The sequence below is a fragment of the Neovison vison genome, chromosome 1 (genome assembly GCF_020171115.1).
Source record: "Neovison vison isolate M4711 chromosome 1, ASM_NN_V1, whole genome shotgun sequence".
NCBI classification, from domain to species: domain Eukaryota; kingdom Metazoa; phylum Chordata; class Mammalia; order Carnivora; family Mustelidae; genus Neogale; species Neogale vison.
The window spans coordinates 73861710-73886814 of record NC_058091.1 but is presented as its reverse complement, the minus strand read 5'-3'; the positions used below and the strand labels follow the sequence as shown (position 1 = coordinate 73886814).

Sequence of the window (25105 nt, the reverse complement as noted above, 5' to 3'; positions counted from 1 at the left end):
TTCCCAATATCAGACTTTCCAGATCCAAATCTCAAATCTACCACTCACACTCTAAATATCCCCTATGTCATAGTTTTTTCATCTATAAAATTGGATTTCTCATCTATAAAATAATATTCCCATACAAAACTTCATGCTCATAATATCACATTGAGTTTCCTCTGAGGACTAAGTATAGTAACTCCTGTGATTGAATTAATGCAGTAACTGGCATTTAATTAGAACTCAGTAGTTGAGTATTGCTTCTGTATTGAGCTAGTTTACCTTCCTGGTTAAGTTTGAAAGCACTCCCGATTAGATTCATTATACCATGCAGTTTTTCTCCAGTCCAGGTCCTGGTTTCCATTGTCTTTGTCTGCACTGGTGACTGTTTCTGGCCCTACTTTCTAATTCCAATGCTTGACTCATCATCTTTTCACCCCACAAACTACCTCTTAGCCTGAGGAGATTTGTGTCTGCAGTGTGACTCTTGTATTTCCATTTTTATGACAATAAAGATTTTTCCATCTTGGGTAATTTTCCTTTATCTATAAATACACCACCTTACCACTTTACTCCTTGTATATCTTTCACTGCATGCTCCTTTTCTTCAAAAAAAAATTTTTTTTTTGATCATCCCTTTCTCCTATAGTTAAGCTCTATTGTATTGTCATGGCTGATAATACAACTGGAGATCTGTGGAACTACCTGTATCAAGGAAAAAGAGAAAGCTTAAACAGTTGTAAAACAAAAATTAAGCCTAAATTATATGAATGTTACTAATCCTTGAAGACCTTGAAAATGCCCATGAATCCTCCCAAAATCCTGCACAAACCTGCCATTTTCTAACTCCTCGTCTATTAGAAGTGTACATTTCTTCAAGCACCAATCTATTGAGAAATATTTTAAAATATTTAAAAAAATATTTTTAAAACTTCTCAAATAATATTATTGTGAAAAACTGAAAACATTTTCTGTAAATATTGATACTTCAAGCATCTGTTTTATTGTATCAATGGGGTATTCTATATATAGAACTATATAAAACTAACCGCCATCATAAATACTGTTGTTACAGAATAATATAGGCCAAATGAACTCATGATACATGATTCATTTCTAAGTTAGGAACTGAATGTAAGAAGAATGAACATGATATCTGATCTGAATTATTTGGGCCTATTCTGCCAGCATGTCCTCCTGTTATCTAAGTTATTGAGTAATTCAATCTTGGTTGTTTCTTTTTTTTCTCCTCCCTGTTGAAACAACTGTGCTTTGAAATTTAGAATAATCAGAACAGCACAATCAGATACTTTTCAGTCAGATTCCACCGATCACATTCTGAATATATTACTTAGTGATGACAGTCTTTTGTTCGGTGGGGTGTTCACAGTATGTTGGGCACTGGAAACATCACTCATGGTGATATTATATGTCTGAGGAACAGGTCAGAATGCGGGAATGCCCTGGTTTGTTGCCCTCAATCAAGTAAGGTAATTTGTTCTCATACATTTGGATGAAAGTGCAGTTCCTCTCATCAATAAATAGCTATATAGACTTAAGGTCTCAGTCAGTTCATTCCATTTTTATACTGGACATTCTTCTCCAAATCATGGACCAAAAGCTAAAAAGGTGAAAGAACAGAGGCCAGTTCCAATTCCTTCTGCCACGTTTCACTCATCTTCCCTTGGTCTTCCCCTGGTCTTCTCAGAACGCACTGGCAAACAGCTCCAGAACCAGGCCCAGAGCAATCCGTCAGAGGTCTGCCCAGATCATAAATGGATGAGACCCACTCACAGTGCACTCTCCTTACTTTTTAATATAATACAAAGTTTGGGAAATTTTATTTTGTGACTTACTTGATAATTTTGGTTTATTTTCTGATTCTAGATAAATCATTGAAATCATAAAAGGAAAGAAATCCTTAATGCTGGCACTATGATCCTTGTGCTATAAAGAATAATATTACAAGTGATTTTAGTCATAAGGTTTTCTGATGATGGATTTTTGTGTCAGAATTTTGCACCCAAGGTGTCATACTTCAGAAATAAAAGAAGGAAACTGGAACTTTAATGACACTTTGGTTAGTATCTATGACAAGGAGTCTCTTCTGAGGTGCTTGTAACTAGGTTATTCAGGTTCTGCAGGTGCTATTAATTCACTGCCTACAATTTAAATATTTTTAAGGTTTATTTATTTATTTTAGAAGGAAAGAGAGAGCACATGGGGGGAGGGGCAGGGGGAGAGGAAGAAACTTTTTTTTTTAATTTAAATTCAATTAGCCGACTTACAGTACGTCATTAGTTTCAGATGTAGTGTTAAATATTTCATCAGTTGCATATAACACCCAGTGCTCATCACATCATGTGCCCTCCTTAAGAGAGGAAGAGAGAATCTTAAATAGACTCTGCACTGACTGTGAGCCCTACAGGGCTCACCCTGAGAGCATGACTGAGCTAAAAACCAAGAGTTGGACACTCAGCTAACTGAGCCACCCAGGCTCCCTTAAAGATTTTTTTTTAAAGCTTGTTCTTCTCTGGGCACCTGGGTGGTTCAGTTGTTAAGTGTCTGCCTGATCCCAGGGTCCTGAGATCGAGTCCTGAATCAGACTCTCTGTTCAGCAAGGAGCCTGCTTCTCCTGCTCCTCCTCACTAATGCTCTCTGTCACTATCTCTGTCTCTCTCAAATAAATAAAATCTTTTAAAAAAATTTAAAAAGTGTTCTCCTTTTATAAAATTACAAAAGGAAATGGGTCCATTACTTGTAGAAAAATATTCCCATTAATTTTAAGCCTGCTTTAGAAATATTCAAATGTATGCACCTATGCATTCATTCAAAACATTTTTTTCTAGATGTCTGTCAAACTATGCAAGTTTTGAAAGTAGCCTGAGACTCACGTTTAAGAAAGAAAATAACACAAAAACATGTGATGGAACCAGGCTACAATTATAAATTAACACAGGTGTAAAAAATAAGATAATATAAAACAGTAATCTGAACAAAATATACATTTTCAGAAAATATACTGTAAAGGACAGGTATCTAGGTCAAAAGTGGACCATGTGAGGTTTAAGAAATCTGGGAAAGGGAATCTAGGATAAGGAGGTCATGAATTGCAAGACGGTGCATCTAAGGAAGGAAATATAAAACCAACATGTTATAATAGAGAAAAGAATGAAAGATCATTTAAGATAAAGATTTTATTAATTAATATGGAATCCCTCAAAATCAAGTTCTTAAGGAAAATTACCACTGGCCTCAGAGTAATTACATATTTTATCATGAATCAAGAGAGAATGTATTTTCATTACTTGGAATGTTGTAGGTATCTAGGACAATACAAAATAATAATGAAACAAACAATGAAATTTTAACCTGTTGAGTGTTCTAAAAGGTTGAGGGTTCTTTACTATGTTAGAGTCTAATCGTAGAAAAAAATGAGAAATGACTGTGTAGTCCTGGAGATTAAACATTAAAAGACATGAAACTAAATGTCAGAAATATCTTAGGACGATATGAAAATTAAGAAAGGAAATAAGGCTTCTGGCCAATAATGCACAATAACCAATCAAAGAAAGAACTACTAAGGCGAAGCATGCTGCTATCACTTTTGTGGACACACTAATATTGACTAAGCTAACACTAAATTTCTCCTAAGTAGCTGATGGTGAAATTACTTGTGATTCAAAGAAGTTTCCAGAAGAGGAACTAATAAAAACTCTGTTTCAATAGGAAGAAGTATAAAGATCTGAGGAAACATTCTCATTAGAGCCCAGAGAAAGGCAGCACATCTCAGGAAAAAAAAAATTCACTAATCCTAGCTTTGATCCATTTGAATAAAAGTGCCACTATTTAAAACATTGATTTCTCAAATCCTACAAAAGTTGTTGCTCCCACAATCCTCTTTGTACAAAGCTTCTTTGAGGGCTCTTGATCCTCATTACCCTATCACCCCCATCGCCCAACCCCCAAAAGAATAATTACTTCGTCTTTGCTCTACCATGAATCTCTCTCTGTCATAACACAATTGCCCATTACTATATATTAACAACTAACAAATAACACTTGTAGTAGACTGGAAACTCCTTAAGGCCAATGTTTGTTATATTCCATTTGCCTCATACCTAGCATTTACTGGGACGTAAAAACTTGTGAAAAGTAGAAGTTTAAAGTTGTTCTTGAATTAATACTAGCAGTTCATATATAGTTTGTTACATTCCTTCACAGTATTTTGGACTTTCTCTTCTTATCTCTTAACACATTTGTGAAATAATTACCAATTATAATAATTATTATATAACTTAGAATATTATATACATAATTTATGTGTGTGTGTGTGTGTGTATATATACGTATATGTATATATGGCCTGGGCTAACCACATAATTTGCAGGGTTCATTACAAAATGTAATTGTGAAAGTCCTTGTTCATAAAGCGGGGGTGGGGGGGGAAATGCCATAAATTACAAAATACAAAGCTTTTCCCTTTCTTTTGAGTTTCCTATTTTAAACTGTCATGGTGCTTTTTACCTTCTATTTAATGTCATCCTAAGTAAAGAGCATTCAAATTTTAAATTGTTATAGATTTTACTACTAATTTCATATTGCATAATGCCAGTTTTAAATGCAAATATAAAAAAATCTAACTTTCATGCAGAATCATTGAAATTATACAATTTCTATTTGTAGCTTGCATATGCATATATATTTTGTTGCTGCTAGAACCAAGGATACTCTGCGTAAAACTAATAACTATTTTGTTTCACTTCTTGATATGCACACACTACCAACTCTCTATTGGCAGCTTACCCAGGATTAAGAAGGGTCTGAAAGGAAAGGAACCATGGATTGCCTTATCTTTCTTTTTCCTCCTATTACACAGCAGCCTCTATAACATTTACCCTGTACTTGTTCTGAGTCTATACTCCAGTGCATTGTGAATGCAGTGGAGTTCTGTATTGATGGGACATCACAAAAGCTATATAAAAAAGGGATGGCAAGGAATGATGGTCATACATACTGTTCAACATTATCTCTGCTCACGTGAATGATCTACTATCCATCAGACTCTGGTTACAAAACACAGGTTCTAAGGTAAAGCTTTTAAGAATTGAAGATACAACAACAGAGCATTAAATTACACACAGGCCCCTTCTGGGGGCAAAGCCTATTGACCTAAAGAGCTGTAAACCCATGAAGCCTACACTGTATGGGGCCTCCTGATATTATTTAGATCACAACCCTAACCACAGACTGAGCTAACTAGTCAAACACAATGGGTTTGTTAATGTCACTAGCATTAAAGGGTAGGTGACTTAAGTATTGTCTTAAGTTGGAACTTGAAGACTTTGCCAGTTGCTTTTGTTTGAGTCCAAAAGTAATGTGAACTTTCAAACTGTGAAAGGAATGCTAATAAGCTGATTGCCAAAAACCTTGTAAATTTTAAACTTATATAGATGCTATTTGTGGAAATACGATCAGACAAAAGTCTCTGTTACAAAGATACCTCATATCTGAAGTTAAAAAAAAAAAGATTTTCAAGCTATGGGATGGCACTGCATTAGTAGATACTGAAAAGAAATTACTAGGTTGTAACCAGAATTTTTTAAAATAATGAAAATGACAAGACAAAAATAGAAAAGATCAGAGCGCTACACATACAGCAAAGATATGTCTAATTTTATGAAACTTTAGTTTCCGGTATATATACACCTATAATACGTATATATACATACATATATGTGTGTGTGTGTGTGTGTGTGTGTGTGTGTATGAATGAATTAAAGTAATATGCTGCAATGTAAGATGTATTTCCTCCTGTGGGTTATCAAAAAGCCATTGTCATTAAAATCTGTGTCCTACATGGGGCGATGGAGAGGAGAAGGGAGTTGGGGGAAATTGGAAGGGGAGGTGAACCATGAGAGACTATGGATTCTGAAAAACAATCTGAGGATTTTGAAGGGGCGGGGGATGGGAGGTTGGGGGAGCCAGGTGGTGGGTATTATAGAGGGCACATTTGGGTGTGGTGCAAAAACAATGAATACTGTTAGGCTGAAAAGAAATTTAAAAAAAAAAAAAAAAAAAAAAAAAACACCTGTGTTCTAAGATGAAGTCTATGGTTTCTAAACTCAGGAACCATCTTTCGATACTATAACAAAGATTAATTTCAGAAAAGGAAGTTCAAGTTCATGTAAATCATCCTGACAACTATTTTCCACAAAATGTTGCCTTTCCAAGCTCAGATCCCTATAGATGATTATGTTCTCCAGGATCTGTAGATAATGTACTCAGAAATTCAAGCATTTGCAACATCCACCAGAGAGTGGGCATTTGGAATCAAAGAAAGAAACACACACACACACACACACACACACACACACACATTTATTCCTTTCCATTACATGATTTAATCCTCACAGTAATCTCTAATGGATAATAGCAACCTTTTTTTACAGGCAAGGAAGACGAAACTCAGGACTTGGAACCTAGGTTGTCTGTGTCCAAGTTCAGCATTTAAGTCTCCTGAGGTGTTATAATCTTATAAAAAATGTTGAAAAGATTAAAATTAAAAGGGGAAATAACATAACTGATGCACAAAAATCAAGGTTTGATTGTGTTACAGTCTAGTGAAATATAATTTAATTTTAGACTCCATTTTCCCATTGAACCATACCGTAACTAATAGGCAATATTCTTTTGTGAATCAGAGCTACAGCATTTGCATTTTCTTGTGGTTACATTATAAAAAATAATGTGCAATGTTTTGATTTCTTTGTACCCACAATCGAAGACATTCAAAAACAACAAAATTCCACCAAGGAGGAGGAAAAAATAAATCTCAGAGAATTTTGGAAAGAATAGTATCAACTTTTTATAGCAATCATAAGAAAATCATCTACATTCGTATCAAATATCAGGTTTCCAGCACAGGAAAAGAAAACTGCAGTACCTGCCATTTTAAATTACTCCCTGTCATGTTTTTATTCCTCCTCCTCCCCTGGGATGTTAACGTCTTGAAGAAATATGTGTGCACTCTGAAAATATTTCCTGAAGTCAGTGGATTCCATATGTTCCTAGGGAAACAAATTATTCACTCCGTGGGTCATTCCTGGTGACATTTAGATCTTCTAATCAGTACATTTAGGCCCTATGTACTTTATATTTTCAGAGCTCTCTTATGTAGACCTACACAGAACTCAAGAAATATTTTCATTGACTCAAACCCTCCCTTAATCTAAAAGAACACACATGAACACACACATACACTCTCTTTCATACACATTTACATATAAAAACACATTCACAAAGACACACAAATTCATGTACTTTAATTATACTGGACATTGGTTTAAGAAAAGTAAGACCGCTATTTCAAACTAAGTGATACAGTTCTAAATGCAAAGGAAGCATTAGAAATGTACACAAAAATATGCTCAATTTCCTTAGTTCATAGAGTTGATCAGAAGAAAGGAGGCCAAATAACAAGTTTTAAGAGATCGCCTTTGTTTGGTTTGTGTGTTGTTTTGTTTGCTTGTTTTACAAAAATAAAGATCAAGAATTAGAGTCTGACTTTTGCTTTCCTTTGGACCAAAAAGGAAAAATGAGAGTATAGTTCTTAAAATGTTTTCCTCATTTGATTTCAGGTTCTGCCTTTTTCCTGTTTTCTGAAATGTTCTTTAATGATTCCTCTCATTACTGACTCTGATGTTGGAGCTTTCCCAAACTATTTCATTGGTCCTTTTCTTCATTATTTTTAGAAATTTCAATATTATCACAGGCTTCAATGGCCATCAATGTGCTATAGACTCCCCAAACATATTATTTTACTCATTTTATTGTACATATATTTGTTGATCATTTATATGTCCAGAAATTTTGTGTCATTAGTTGGGACAAAATAATCATGGTTACCACCATCTTACAACTTAAAATCAAATACTGGACCCATATATTAAATATGTAAAAGAAAGAAAGAAAGAAAGAAAGAGTAACCAAGTAACAACAGTTCCAGCAAGGAAAAAAAAAAAATAGGGCACAAAGTAAGAGAATAAAGTAGGAAGAAGGGAAGTGACATTTAAGTTGAGATCTAAAAATTAAGAAAGATCCAGTCTAACAAAGATCAAGGATAATACATTTAAATAATTTGTAATATCTTTGATTTTAAGATGTATATAACTGAACTCTAATTTCCATACAAATCCAATCACCCTGCTTTTTCTCCCAACTAATTCTTTGTATAGCATCACCAGTCACCCAAGGTGACCACCTCAGAAGTCTCTCAAGAATCTTCCTTGTTCCTCACAATGTACATAAACCCTCACCAAATCCAATGACTTCCACTGCATGTAGGTGTTTAATAAGTGTTTTTGTTAATGAATAGTGACTCAATCAATAAACCACCTGCTAATGAAAAGTTTCTAAATGCCACCATAAATCTATCTTAATAACAATAGAATGTGTTTCTTCTTGATTTAGAATGTATACTCTGCCTTCCAAAGGAAAACAAACTACTTTTGTTGAACACATTACAATACTGAAGAAAGCTGGAGAGAAATCAGCTCCTATCTTGCCATTCAATCTCAGTCTAAAATAGTTTATTGACAAAGGGAAGGCCACATTTTTATTTTAGGAAGTATCGCTCCTAAGGAAGAGCATCAAAAAGGAGAAAATGCACATCCTCTACTATCCATATATAGAATGCTCACAGATGTATATTCCCACCCATATCTCTTCCCTGTACCACTTGTCTCTAGGCTTATATATCCAACTACCTACTCAGAATTTTCACGTTAAGTTCTTAAACATGTTTATCTAAAATGAACTAACTTCTGATATTCTCTCCCAAACCCTCCTCCTCCAACAGTCTTTATTACCTGTGTTATTAACAATTCCATCTTACCAGTTGTTCAAAACAAAAGCTTTGGAGTCATTCTTAACCCCTCTATTTTCCTTATATGCCACATTCAATTTTACACAAAATCTTGTCCGTTCTACCATCTATGTAGATTCAGAATCTGACCAGTTGTCTCCACCCCCCCCACCATTAAAAAAAAATTGTCTTAAATTAAAATTGTTTCTCTCTCAGATTATTGCAAAATCTTCCTTCAATAGAGTTTCTGCTTCCATACTTACTCCCCTATAAACCTTTCTTAAAAGAGCAGTCTGAGAAATACTTTTTGCTCAAAACTCTTTGATGTCGCTTATCTTACTGGGGTAAAAGCCCCAATCCATACAGAAGCCCAATGTGACCTGCCTAGTTGCGGCTCTTCCCCGAGACGTACTCATCTTCCAGTACTCCCCCTTCACTCCCTTTCTTCTTACCATTTTTTTGTTACTTCCTGAGCAGTCTAGGTAAGCATTCCCCTCAGTGCTTTTATAATGAGACTGCTGCCAGATCCCAGAAAATGATCCTGGATACACCTCTTCTACCCCACCTCACTTCTAAACCTTTATCTCCTTAATTAGTCCTCCTCTGGCTCCCTACTTAAAATTACAAACCCCTCCCTGTCTCACACTTCCTGTTCCCCCTGCCATACTTTATCTCCACAGCATTTTCAAAGTCTAAAATTCTATATCATCGTGGGATTTTTTCTTTGTTGACTGTTTCTACTAACTGAAATGTCAATTCTTTGAAGACAATATATTTTGCCTTCTTCGCTGCTATTTCACCACTGACACACAGTAATGTAAAAAATTTAAAGGAACCAAAAAGAATAAATGAATAAATGAAAAATGTGTATTTATATGTTGGGAATTAGCTTGGAATGAAGATGGGAGATTGGGTCAATACTTGCAAATTAAAAAGAAACCCATCCTCTTTTATGAGTATCCTGAGAAGAGATTTTTCTACTCTAAATAGAGTTTAACCAAATTTAAATTGTGGGTGTGGTAGAAAGAGAGAAGTGGGAGGCAAATTAAGGATGGGCTTGCTATGGAGGGGTAGATAAAGGGAGAAGCAGGCATTGTGACTAATCTGGGTATCTGGTTTTTGGAAATTGAGGCGTTTGCACTCAACTATTTCCAAATCTCTGGCCAGCTATTAGGTTCTAGGACTCTGCAAAGAAGGTAGATCTCACCAAGCATAAAGATAAAAATACTTACTAAAAATTAGACTAACACTATCTCTAAATTCCCTGGAAGCTAAGGCAAAAAGCAAAACAGGGTTGAGTTAAATGTGCATTTGTTGATGTGTTTGTTTTGCCAAGGAAAGCATGCAATTCACTTGAAAAAGACAAATTTCTCTTACAACTGAACAGTTAAATAATTGACTTAGAATCTCTAACAAGGACCTACGGATAAGAGAGTGAACAACATCTTAAAACATAATTTAATGAGATATAGATAGAGATAGAGATTTAGATATAGATATATAATGTATACACACATACACATAATTATGTATATATTTATAAGAAATCTATGATATTTTATAGGCTGTCTCTAAATCCAAAGGACATAGCATTAAATGAACATGGAGGACAAGGGGGGTTAGAGAGGAGTAGGGAATTTGGGTAAATTGGAAGGGGAGGTGAACCATGAGAGACTATGGACTCTGAAAAATAATCTGAGGGATTTGAAGTGGTAGGGGGGTGGGAGGTTGGGGTACCAGGTGGTGGGTATTATAGAGGGCACGGCTTGCATGGAGCACTGGGTGTGGTGAAAAAATAATGAATACTGTTTCTCTGAAAATAAATAAATTGAAAAAAAAATGAACATATGTGGAGCCCCACAGCATATATAGAAATGTACCTTGCATGTTTACTTTAATACCAATCCAATCTTCAGCATTCAGCTCCATACATCCCTCCCTTAGCAACATACTTATGACTTATCTTTACCATCTTAAACAATTACATAGCATACAAAATTACCAAATAAAAGGAGTGCGGGTGGAGGTCACAAATTGGTTGGTACTTCTGGAGGAAATTTTGTTGAGGTTCTATCACACCTTTTAAAATATTTTTAGAAAACTAAAATCAAATGTCCAGAAATGATTTCGAAGTCATGTTCTTAAACTGATCATTTTCTTTGCCTCCCTCAATGTGTTACTTTGTTCAGATCACTGACAACTGCTATATGTAGAAACTCTGAGCTATCAGACTTTAAATCTTATTGTTTCTAGCTTTATTGAGGAACTACTGGCAATTGGAACTGTACAGACTTAAAGTACAGCCTGATAATCTGATTTAAATATACACTGTAAAATGATTATCAAGTTGAAAATAATTAACACATGCATATCTCACATAGTTAACTCTGTGTGTGTGAGAAATGAGAATACTTAAGATCTACTTTCAGCAAATTTCAATTATATAATACTGTATTACAAACTATAGTCAGCATGCTATATATAAATTAGATCTTAGAACTCATTTATCTTGTAACTTGAAATTTCTTGTAACCTCTTGTAACCTGAATATATTATAACCTTTCAATTTACATTGCCCTAATTTTCCCGCTTCTCAGCTCCTTGCAACCATCATTCTATGATTTCCTTCGTTTATATCAATTTTTTTAATCCCACATTCAATGATACCACTTAGTAGTATTCATTCTTCTCTGTCTGGCTTATTTCACTTAGCCTAATGCCCTCCAATTTCATCCATGTTGTCACAAACAGCAGAATTTCCTTGTTTCTTATGGCTGAATAATAATTTTATTGTACATATTCACACAAAATTTTCTTTATCCATTCAACCACTGAAGGACAATAATAAATAAATAATAAATAAGTTGTTTCTGTATCTTGGCTATGTGAATAATGTTGCAATAAGGAGGGAGTACAGCTATCTCTTTGAAATAATTGGTTTAATTTCCTTAGGATGTAGACCCAGGAGTGGAATTGCTGGGTCATATGGTAGTCCTATTATTAATTTTTTTAGGATATCCTTACTGTTTTCCATAGTAGCTATACCAATAAAGACTCCCACTGAAGTGGGAATGTTTTCTCCACATCCTTGCCAACATTTGTTATCTCTTGCCCTTTTTGATAACAGCCACCCTCACAGGTGTAAGGTGATAATCTCATTGTGGTTTTGATTTGCATTTCCCTGACGAGGGGTGATATTAAGCACCTTTTCATAGATCTACTGGCCATTCGTATGCCTTCTTTGAAAAAAAAAAGTCTTTTTTTTAATCATATTATTTGGTTTTTGGCTACTCAGTTGTATGAGTTCCACATATATTTTGGATATTAACCCCTTATCAGATATATGGTTGGCAAATACTTTCTCCAATCCTGTAAGTTCTCTTTTTGTCTTATGGATTGTTTCCTTTGTTGTGCAGAAGCTTTTTAGTTTGATGTTGTTCCATTTGTGTATTTTAGCTTTTGTTGCCTATGCCTTTGGCATCATATCCAAAAATATCATTGACAAGACCAATGTCAAAGAACTTTTTTCTATGTTTTCTTCTAGGTTTATGGTTTCAGGTCTTACACTCAAGTCTTTAATCCATTTTCAGTTAACTTTTGTGAATGGTGTAAGATGGGTATCCAGTTTCATTTGTAGGCATGTGGATAACCAGTATTCCCAACACCATTTATAAAGATACTACCCTTTCTCCATTTTTTGTTTTTGCTTTTGTTTTTTTTTTTGTTTGTTCGTTTTTTGTTTGTTTTTAATTTGACAGACGGAGATCACAAGTAGGCAGAGAGGCAGGCAGAGAGAAAGAGAAGAGGAAGCAGGCTCCCTGCGGAGCAGACAGCCCCAGGCGGGGCTCAATCCCAGGACCCTGGGATCATGACCTGAGCTGAAAGCAGAGGCTTTAACCCACTGAGCCACCCGGGCGCCCCTCCATTTTTTGTTCTTGACACCCTTGTCAAACAGTGGCTGACTGTATGTTCATAGATTTACTTCTAGCCTCTCTATTTTGTTCCACTGGTGTATGTGTATATTGTTATGCTAGTGACACAATGTTTTGTTTACTACAACTTTGTAATGCAATTTGAAATCAGAAAGTGATGCCACCAGCTTTGTTACTCTTTTTCAAGATGGCTTTGGCTATCTAGAATCTTTGTGATCCCATATGAATTTTAGAGTAGTTTTTTTCTCTCTCTATGAAAATACCATTAGAATTTTGATAGGGATTGCATTGATTCTATAGATTGACTTGGGTAATATAAGACTTTTCATTTTCTAATATAGTCCATACTCATTATTCACAGATTCTGTATTTGCAAATTTGCTTATTCACTTGAATTTATTTATATTCCCTAAATCAGTATCTGTCTGCATTGCTTTCTCCATCATTCATGGACAGTACAGAACAATGAAAAATTTGAGTCAAAAATTTTAGGCATATCTCCTAACAGGTTGAACAAGGAGATGCCCTGTCTTCTTATTTTAGCTCTCGTACTGTAAACCAGTACTTTTTCACTTCCATTTAATACCTTTTTAAATTTTAGTGCATTTGGTTGGTGATTTTGCCATTTTAGTTTAGTTTAGTTTAGTTTAGTTTAGTTTTTACTTAAATCCCAGTTAGTTAACATATGGTGTGATATTAGTTTCAGGTATACAATTTAGTGATTCAACTTTCAAACAACATCCCGTGTTCCCTGCAGCAAGTGCCCTCCTCAATCCCCATCGTCCATCTAACCCATCCTCCCACCCAGCTCCCCTCTGGCAACCAACCAAAATAAATTCAAAATGAATTAAAGACTTAAATATGAGACAGGATTTTGCCATTTCAAATAATCACCAAGTGCAGTATCGATGTGCTGCTTAGTCTTTCTATGTGCGAGAGACTGATGTGCATTAACGGAGAAAGTGTGTGCACTGGATAAGCTTTTTTCAGGCATAATTTATCATGAGAGTGCTGTTGACCATGAGTTCAATGTTAGTAATCAAGAATATATATTAATTAGGGTGTCTTCAAGCAGAAACGTGAATAAAATGAGGTTCTATATTGATCAATTGTCAAAAATATTGTGACCAGAGGAACCTAACACTATATTTCCCTTAGCAACAATGTTCAGTATTTGTTAATTCAGTGTTTGCCATGACTTTATAGAACATAACTGCCATGAATAATGAAAATAAATATATACAGTCAAAGTATGAAATACAAGCTTTGGAAGAAACTTTTGAATGTAAAGCTTATAAAATGTCACCAGGGCTGCCTTGCTAGATACAGTCTAGTTAAAAGAGTTCATAAAATAGCTACGTGTGTCCATGCTGCTCATCACGGATGCTTCTAAGTAATCAAAAAGAACATGCATATAACTCCTCCCTTGGTCTTGGTGCTCCCTTCCGTTGGGCAGCATGATAGAAGGGTATCTTTCTAAGCAAAAGTTGCAATCCTCTTTGGCAATTACATCTTTGATCGAGAATGACAATACTAAGCCACCAGTAAAAATATATTACGTGTAATTCTTCAGGCATTAGCTCTGCTAGTGTAACTGGAAACTTGAGAGATTTTTCTTCATTTGTTTCTATTTTCAGGGATTTTGGAAAGGGAAGAGGACTTGAATTCAGAAGATTTATGTTTGGAACCTCTCCTCCACCACTTTCTAACTATAGTTATTCTATTAATCTGAGTCTCTCTCTTTTTTTTTAAATCTGAGTCTCTTTATGCAATATAGAGCAAATATCATTGTCACAAGCCTATTGTCCACATAAGAGGAAATTATATGAGAGGATTCTGAGAACTCTAAGGGTTATATAATCATGCCATATCCAATCAAATCTAATCTAATGAAATACTTATGTCATAGTCCTAGCCAAAGGTCTAGCTTTGGTCTTCATCATTCTCGATTTGGCTAAAACATTTTACTCTATGATTAACTTCTCCTGAAACAATCTCCCTTGTTTTTTAAGAGACTGCATCATCTCATTTTTATTTCACCCTTTTATCATTGTACTGTCTTGGCCTGTTCTGGAAGGATCATGACTTGAGGAAGAAGGAAGGATAAGGGGAAGAACAAAACTTCTGAGTCAGAAAATCCAAGTTCAAATGAGACTCCTCTGGTATAGAACCTTATACAAGTTACTCCTTTGTTTCTACCTTTCTTCATTTGCAAATTTATACTAAAAAATATGTATCTTATAGGATTCTTCTGAGTGTTAGAGAGGTAAAAGAAATGATTATGTTCCCTATGAGATGACTAAGTTGAATCACACCCTGTGCTATATTCTGGTTTATCTCAGTCACTACTAGCAGGCCAGCCTCCCTGTGCATTAATTGGATTTCTACTCTAATTTGGATCTGTACATCCCCTAGACTAACTAAGCTTCCACATCTTGTCAACACTCAACTCTTGTGCTGTGCCCTCTGAAACTCCTGGTTTGTCACCATCAATAAACTCAGTATTCTCAACCTCTTCTCTATTAGTTCTCTTCACCATCAGATCCAGCTTACCTTGCATGCCTCTCAATTCATGGCTTTTTCTTCCACTCATGGGGAGGAACTAAATATTCTCTCTGCCCTTTATTGCTTCTTCCAACTTCCCCAAATGTGATAGCTACTTCCAAGTACATGTTATCAGACTCTGATATGTGATAATCCCTCCTTGTTGCAAATGTCTATCATCTTCCAGGTCACTCCCTCTCATTTAGTGACTACTTTATCATCTTTCTCTTTACCACTATATTATGTTAGGTGATTTCAATACCTACTTAACACTTGGATACTTAGTTCATTGACCTTCCACTCATTCCATGTTATTCCTGTGCTGTAACCTTGAACCACGCTAAACTATGTAATGTTTCCCAAATATGCCCTATGCCTTCCAGTCTCAGAAAATTTGCTTAAGCTCTGTTTATGGAGCACATCTTTTTTCATCTCTAACCAATTTCTACTTATTGTTCACTGCTGCCCTAAATGTCATTTTTCCGTATGCAGTCTTTCTTGAACATTTAATTGGCTGTGAACGTTCCTTTCTTAAAATCCTGTGTCATAATTATTAGAGTTTGCCTTTAATCATACTCTTCTGCATTCTTGCCTTATCCTATGCCCTATGCAGATGCTTATTATTACTATGGTAAGCTCTTAGATGGCAGCAGGAGCTACATTTTACCAACAGTGGCCTTCCTTGATAAATCCAATACAGCCATTTTTAAAATATATGCTCAAAAATCCATGTTTAATTAAAGAATTATAACTTCATTAATATTAATAATTAAAATGTGCTTAATCTTAGGGTACCTGGGTGGCTCAGTCAGGTAGGCATGCGATCTTGATTTTGACTTCAGTCTGCTCTCAGGGTCTTGAGATAGAGCCTTGTATTGGGCTCCATACTCAGCAGGGAGTCTGATTGAGATACTCTTTCTCCCTCTCCCACGGTCCCTACAATACTCCCATCTGTAATACAAATAAATAAATCTTTTAAAAAATGTTTTTAAGGGGCGCCTGGGTGGCTCAGTGGGTTAAAAAAGCCTCTGCCTTCAGCTCAGGTCATGATCTCAGGGTCCTGGGATCGAGCCCCACGTTGGGCTCTCTGCTCAGTGGGGAGCCTGCTTCCCTTCCTCTCTCTCTGCCTGCCTCTCTGCCTACTTGTGGTATCTGTCTGTCAAATAAATAAAATGTTTTTAATCTCAATAGACTGCTGGTTTCCATAAAGAATATGGTATCGGGCAAAGGGCTAGAATAGCATCTTTTTTGGATTCTGAGTGCTACAACAGTGCTTTTAATTCAATCAATTTTTGTTAAATTGATAGATTCTGTTCTGTTTTTTTGGCCAGAGTTTTCCATGCTTAGCACATTTGAGGTGAGACATGTCCACACAAGAGGGAAATAATCTGCAAAAGTCTTATATGAAAACAATTATCCTGAGTAAAAGTAGTGACAATTCTCTAAATCATAATTCAAAACCTTGACTAATTAAAAGAATCATCTGCAAAATATTGAAAAAAATATAAATGCCTAAATGGCATCCCCACACACAAATTAGAATTTCTGCAAGTGAAACCAGCCACTTGATTTATACTTTGGGGATGAGATCAATTTTGGAAATTAGGTATGGCCCAGAGCTGGGTCCCTTTCTTACCAGCATATTTGACTTCTAAACGTCATCCAAAGTGATTATGTATATATATTTTTTAAATTTTTTAAATTAAATTTTTAAAATCTGAGTGTGTGTCATCTGTGCATTGAATAAGAATCTAGGAAATATAATTGAGGCAGAATAGTTGGACAAATCTTTAAGTCAGTGATTATTACAGGTAAGTATTTTAAAGGTGGATAATTTAATATGGACCTACTTAATTTAAAATACATTTATATAATATTTATAATGCATTTTTGGTATATGAGAAAAGAATTTCCAAGTTAGTGTGTTTTCTAAGATTGGCGAATACAAAAAAAAAAACCCTAAGAAATGTTAGTTTGTATGTATTTGATACTGTCTGTTCTTGGCTTGTATAATTGTGTCATATAAATAGGTCCAAGCCAAGTCAAGAGAGCTTAGCAATGTAAAAGTACCATGAGAGCTCAGAAAGATCATGTAAAGTCACAAAACATAGCCAACTGAACTTTGTTTGTCAATTGTGGGGTTAATCACAGTGGAATAACACTTTTACTTAGCTAATCCATGTCACTTCCATTTTCAGAGAAAACTGATAAGCCACACCTTGTTCTCAGAAAAGATTTAATAACTAAGAACTGGAATGAGACTGAAAAGCCAAGTTGTATTTCTCATATTAAAATTAAAAGCATAAAACAAGGGGCAAAAACACTAGGGTTTGTTGAATCAACTGTCTAAATTCTTGTATTAATTCTACCACTGAATTGCTCTAGGGAAAACAAAAGCTCTCTTTTTAAATACGCCTGTTTTAAACACTGACAATATTATTTATTTAAATAGTAATTAATAATAACAATTAAAGACAAGGGTGAACTCGTGCTTCATATGTGGTAGGCACAGAGAACTCTGACCTACAAAACAGAGCAGAAATCATTCATTCAACAAAAATAATCTGAGCATCAAAGCACCACAAGAGGCACTCAGAAGAAAAAAAAAAAAAGACTACCCCTAGCACTTTAGATTCATGATCTAACACAGAAGGAAGAAATATTAAGAAATAATAAATGAATATATCTATAAGCCATCTATGGTATAATCATCTGACATGAGATGAGTTCTTGGCAGGCTTTTGTAGCCGTAAGAAACTTTAAGGAAGTAAATTTAGTTGGGCTTGAATAATAAATGGAAAGATGATGAGCTGTGGAAAGCATGCTAAGTTGTGTTCAGAAATAAAAAACACCATTTTTTTGGAAATCACAAGACTTTGGGTCAATTGAGATCTTTGAAAGCTGGTTAACCATTTTGTACCTCAGGTTTCTCATCTGAGAAATGGGAACAACAGTAATACCTACCTATGTCTTATAATTATGGGAAGGATCAAATGAAATAATGCCAGCAGAAGTGATCTGGAAACTGCAAAGAGCCATGAATATGATACAGACTTAAATATGTTAATAAAAAATAATAAATAACTCATCACAAAAAAAAAAAAAAGTACACTTTCAGTTCAGAAAATGATGTAAGTGAAGACCCAGAGGCCCCTGGTGTATGTACAACTCGCCTTATTTGTTCATTGCTGGTGAAGCTGGGTTTTTAAATGGGCCCTTTAGGGGTATCTGGATGTCAGTAAAACATCATGCTCAGCGTAGGAATCTGCTTAAGATTCTCTCTCCCTTTCCCTATGCCCCTCCCTCCCACACACATACACACAAACACACACACTCTCTCTCTCTCTCTATATATATATATATCTCAAATAAGTATATAAATCTATTTAAAAAATAAATTTTTTTTAAAAATGGGTATTTTGGTACTCCCCATACCTGATCTTCCTACTTCCTTTACTTTCTTCCTGAATGACTCGTCTTCACACTTATTTTATTTAAAAATGCATCCTTAATTCAGTAACTACATCATATTTAATTTTGCAAAAAATTTCCTCGTCTGAATCTTTGCCTATTCTGTGAAAAGGACTAGCAGGGTTAGACATTAAATGAGAAATGATTCAAATGGAAAATTCAGGTAATATTACTTCTTTTTTTTTTTACTCCAGGGTAATAAAATACCCAGAGTTGTGCTTCAGGAATTTGTGTTCTGCAACAAAATTTTAATAATAAATCATATCTACAAAATTATGGAATTAAAAAAAATTTCATGAGAATCTACCCTAATCCTTGCATTTTACAGAGGAAATAACCAGGCTACAGAAACATTAAGGCAATAAAGTATTCAGTAAACACATGGGCTTTGGAATGAGACTGTCAAGACTAAATTTAACTTTTAATAGCAATGGCTTCTGTGTGATTCTCTGATTCTCAGTCAACTCCTCTGAAAGATGGAGATAATTACAGTACATATCTGGTAGAATAATTGAGATGGTTAAATAATCTAATGTATATAAAGCCCTTACCACAATACCTGACCTAGAGTAGCTGCTCAATAAAAGTTGTTATTATTACTACTGTCAGCCGCAGCCTTGTTATCCAGGCCTAGGCAGAGGCTACACTCAAACTGAGGTCTCGTGACTCCTATTTCAGTATTCTTTCGCTTTAGTTTCAAGGTATTGCGCAGAATTTTAAGTAAATGCTACTGCGCACGAGAAGGGTTTGAAGAATGCCTTCTCCCTGGGTACTTCCCTGAACACTGGAGAGTCTGTTTTCATGAACATCACCATATATGTGCTTTCTGTAATCCCGCTCATCCCACAGCCAATTAGGATGAATGTCCTGATGAAAAGGCAATGGTACTTCTTCATCACAAGTGCAAATAGCACAATTACAGGGCTGATACGATTAAATACACAATCATTTGAAAATAAATTGAAGCTGACATTTTTCACTAGCCTGGATGTCTGTGGCACAGTGGTTCCCTAATCCTCCCATAGCCTTCGCATGGTAACAATGATGACTCTCCTTGGCTCAGTGCTATACAGTTTTTAGAAAAGCCTTCACTCACATCTTCCCATGTGATTCACACACACTGCTGTGTATTAGAAAGACAAGGTATTACGACCTCGTTTTGTAGATGAAGACAATAAAGCTAAGGAGTGACATACTTAAGGTGACCCAGTTGGTAAGCAGCTGAGCCTGTCTACTCAAACCCAGATATTCTGTCTTCAAGTGCACATGAAGTGCATATGTGCTCTTTCTGCTTCAGAAAGCACACTGCCCTCAGCTTGATTACTTATAACATAGAGTGATTTTTATCTTCAGATAAGGTTCAAATACAAAAGAATTCTTAGAGTAACTGAAATGCACTGCCATCTTATGAAATAAGTTGGTAAACCTACAGAAACATCAGTCTGGTTTTCTGGAGGGTCAGTAGTTGCTCTGCTGCCAGGGAGAATTAGGTACCTATGAAGTTAGAGCTAAGAATCTTTCTTTGTGCTTAGAAGCATACGAAGTAAACTTGCCGGTGGTAAAAGAAGAAACCTGACAGAGCAAGCAAGCAATGGTCATCTTTCTAAGTTGTTATCAAGACTTCTGTGCAACATCTGATTCTGCAATCTCTCATTGCTCAAAGCCAAGAAATGAAGAGACACTGGGAGTCAAGTTCTTTGTAGAAAGCAGTGCAGTTGTTGGGGGCTTTGTTCCCTTCCTTTTGCCAAATGGGATGGGACTCTGGCAGCAACACTTTGAATAAATCCTAAAAACAGTTCTAAGGGCCAAGAAATTACTTCATAAGGGAGAGGGAGGGAGAAAGGGAAGGAGGCGCTGGATCCCTGGAGCAATCAATTCATGTGCTGGACTATGAGACCTGATTATCTTTATCTGATTTTTCCAACATCAAATGCTATTGATCACAAAATACCCCGCATCTTAAAGATCTGTGACTCACTTTTGAACCTGGTGACCTGTCTCTGCGTACTGGTTGTAAGTTCAGTTTCCCCGCAAGTAATTCAGCATGCGTTAGCTCCACATTCCCTAAGAGTACTATCTTGTCTTTTGTTAAGTAGCACTGGCTTCATTTTTTAATTCCTCAATTCTAATTCACCTTTGAATATCCAGATAAAATAATCACAGAAGATTATAGGGGGAAAATGTTGAATTTAGTATAGGGAGACTTGAATTGAGGTCCTGGCTTTGTTATTCATTAAAGGTACAGGTGTATCAAGCTTGATTGTATCAGGCTATTTTTACTCCTCAGGAGCTCAGTTTTCTTCTTTGTTCAAAAAAAAAATGTTTATTTCTAATTTCTAAGCCTTTAATAGTTTCTATAATTCTATGACCTTCTGACTTCCAAACAATCCTCAGGAATTCTTATGTTGCCAAACTGAGGTAGTATTTCTAAGTACAATCTCTCCTTGCACTCTGATAGGAGAGTAAAAGGACCTAAAGTCTACAGAACATATAGCTAATGCCATGTTTTGTTTCAAAGTATTCCAATCCAGGTGAATCAAAGAAACAGAAACAAAGTCAATGAATATGTTATGTATATGTTCATATCTTGCTTTAACTTACAACTAGGAAGAATGTATAAAATAATAAGGAAAATTACAATATAAAAAAATTAAAATAAGAAAATTGTGAATAGAACAGAAGGTCAAGACCATAAGGAAAGGCAGAACAAAAACATGTATAGCCTGATAAAGTCTATATTGTCATTAACATTGACATTCATGTCCATCCTCACACTGTGTTCCCCATGCTTAAAGATCACACATTTTTCTATGAGGTGGTGAAACTATATTTATTATATTCAAAGTCATATATTTTCAAGTATTTCTGGTCTTTTCTTACAAAAAATATATCTCAATCAGGAAAAGCCCTGTCATGCCATGTATTTCTTAGGTCTTTCTTAGATCATACTTAACTATTGGACAATTCTACATAGTTTGTGAAAATAATGTATTCCCTATACCTTTTAATGTATATATATCTGATCCACACTGAAATAGATTTTAAATCCAAGGTCTGGATCTTTACTAAGTGGTTTTTAAAAATATAACTCCCAAATGTACATTACTGTTTGATTCTTTTGACTGTACTAACAACCCAGAAGACACAAATCAAGTAAAAGCTTGATGGCCATCTGGTGGAGATCTTACAGAAGGTGTTCATACTTTGGCAGGGTCTGGCTTCTTTTCATAAAAGTTGGTGAAAACTTGGTGTGAACTTCAATCCTGTGGACCAGTTCTCAGGCATGATGAGTTAGAATCCAGGAGGCCTGGCTGGATCAGATATGTTTTGCAGAGCACTGGACAATAGATGTAAGCCAAGGAGTAAGCACTAGTATTATCTCAGGGACTACCAGTCACTACCCAAGGAGTATTATTAAACAGAATACTCAAGAAGCAAATGTAATGATACAGGAAAGAAAGCAAAAAGTCAGGAACTAAAGGAATCATGAACTGGTCAGAAATCAGAGTGGAAGATAGGATAACAGTGAAATATTTATGATATTGCTATCTTGGCTGTGAATGAATGGAGCAAGGATGCCAAAATCCTTTTTTTCTTTTTAATATTGAATGATAGGTAGATTAGTCAGCTTAAAGGAGGATTCAGTTGTCTGTTTGCCACTGTAGCAATCCAGTAGAGAAGACAAAAATGTCAAATCCTCTTAAGATGGTCTAGACTGTCTGAGGTCAACTTGGTACCATTTTTCTGGGAAAATAAAAGGAAAAGGCTTCTCAGACCCTTCAATAATTTAAGTGTAGATTATCTAGAGAGGTATAGCCATTTTTGACAAATTTTGTTTCAAGAGACAGTACATACATCTCTTCCATTTTTCCACATCTTGGGCAGAGAGGCACTTTCTATAATTTTTCCAGACTATCTTTTCATGGGGGTTTGTAAAACGAAGAACCTTGAAAGATGAAGACCATGTTTCCCAAAGCAAAGGGTAAGTTTGCCTACTGTCTTGTATAATAAAATGCATGTTTATCGTCAGAGTAAAAGACAGTTACAGTAAATAGTTACACGTATTATAAAAGATTCAGGTTCCCTAATCTCAAGATACCTCTAGTTTAACACCAGCTGCTACAAGGACAGGCATTACCCAATCTTTGCACTGTTTTGTGGGAATTGAGGTTTGGGGAACGAGCACAAGAAAATGCTGATACTCTGACTTCTCCCTGCATACACACACACACACACACACACATACACACACACACTTTATCATCTCAGCTCTCTTACTGAAGAATTTGGCTTTCATGATGATAGGCTGTTTTGGGAGCTTTCCCTTTCCCAAAACTTTATAGTAGTTTGATCATACCATATCTATGATAGGAGTGGCTCCAGTCTTGTTTTTGGCAGCATTAACCTGTGTCTGCTCACTGACCAAGGTCCACATTTATCCAGGTTGACAGTTGGGCAGAAGCTCTGGTTCCTCTTAAAGTAGTAATGCCTCATACCAGTTCTACCAGAGCAATCTGAGGGATATTTGTCAAAGTCGATCCTGGGGTAATGCATGCCACCAGCATTACCTCAGCATCCTGGCTTCTTCTGGTGCTTGCCAGTGTCACTGCGTCCTTGGCTCACATGACCCCAAAGTTTCTGGATCTTCTTCGGTCTGGATGGCATGTTGGCAGTCCAAACAAAAGCATTTAATTCATTTTTTAATGTTATCAGCCTTTTATGTAGATTGGGGCAGTCACCTTGGAATACGGTTTGAGAAAGATGCAAGTGGAGAGGATGAAGGGTCATGATATGTAAATGTGAAAGAAACAAGATGTAGGTATTTAAGTTGAATGTCAGGCAAATGGGCAAAAGGGTAAGTTCCAGAGAAATCCAGAAGAGGCAGAAGTCACAGAGCCAGTGGTGACCTGAGGCAGACATACTAGTATATCCCAAGTTTAGATTATTGTGTTTATTTATATTATTATCACTTTAATGTTCCAAACAACTCGACCAATACAAATACACCACCCTATTCACTTGAGCAAATCTTTGCCAAAACTCAGTAAGATTCAATTTAAACCCATCACACATCTGTTTATATTCAGTAGAGAAATCTGAGAATTTTCATCAGGATATACAAAAATTGAGTCTGGAAGTTTGTGGTCTAACAAGTCCTCCTACTCAAAAGCAAAGGCATTATCGCCCAAAAGGCTGTTTGAGCACAGACAAAAGGACTGAGTTTTCAGAGATGATGGGAAATAGTGTGCCCATCCCAACTCATCCATGTTAAGAATCAAGCTATCCTTCTGGCTATACCAAATTGGCCAAGACCAGATTTATGTGCTTACTTAACTAGGTGTCACAAAAAAGATGAAATGCTTAATAATTATATATTGGAATTCACAGTTTTTATTTTCTTCAAGACTGCATGATAGGGCCCTGGGTAATAAGCAGGATTCTTCTTTCTATCAAAGTAAAATTTCCCCTAGAATTTACATTTTTTTCAAAGACTTACTTGAGAGAGAGAGCAGTGGGAGCAGGGAGAGGGAGAAAGAGAAACACAGACACCCTGCTAAGGGCAAACCCAGCCATGGGGCTTGATCTCACAACCTTGAGATTATGACCTGAGCCAAAAATCAAGAATCGGAAGCTAAACCAACTGAGTCATCCAGGTGCCCCTAGAATTTACATTTTAAGCTAATTTTCTTTTTAGTTTATATTTTTCACTCTCTCCTATTCATGAAATAAAAGTCATTGATCACCTACTCTCCCTATATGTAAATAGTTTTTTTTTAATATTTTATTTATTTACTTGACAGAGCAAGAGAAGGAACACAAGCAAGAGGAGTGGGAGACAGAGAAGAAGGCTTCCCAGCAAGCAGGGAACTGGATGCAGGGCTCCCTCCCAGGATCCCGGGATCATGGCCTGAGCTAAAGGCAGACACTTAATGACTGAGCCACCGAGGCACCCCAATCACCTATTGTATTTAAGGCACTTTACTCACCACAGAGTACCAAATGATAAATAAAACAAAATCCCTGCCCTAAAGGAACTTAAAGCAGGCAGTTATCTTTGGAAACAGACCGTCATAGAAGCACACTCAGATTGCCACTCCAACAAAAATATTTAGGTTGTTAATTGGTTTAACTTACTACATTTATTAAATGATTTGACCTATCAAAATAAAGTTTATAAATATTATATTTACATAAAATATATTTATATGTATTTACATATATATGTGTTACTATACTTCTGCAAAGTTGAAAGTGAAGCAGAATTACAAGTGGCCAGACTCATTCTTGTAATCTACTTTTATTAAATTGT

General features: G+C 35.7%; 1 pseudogene; it reads right to left on the bottom strand.

The window, feature by feature from the left end:
- Positions 1–1603: 1603 nt before the first annotated feature.
- LOC122900075 lies at positions 1604–23460 on the bottom strand (annotated as a pseudogene).
- Between the last annotated feature and the right edge of the window lie 1645 nt (positions 23461–25105).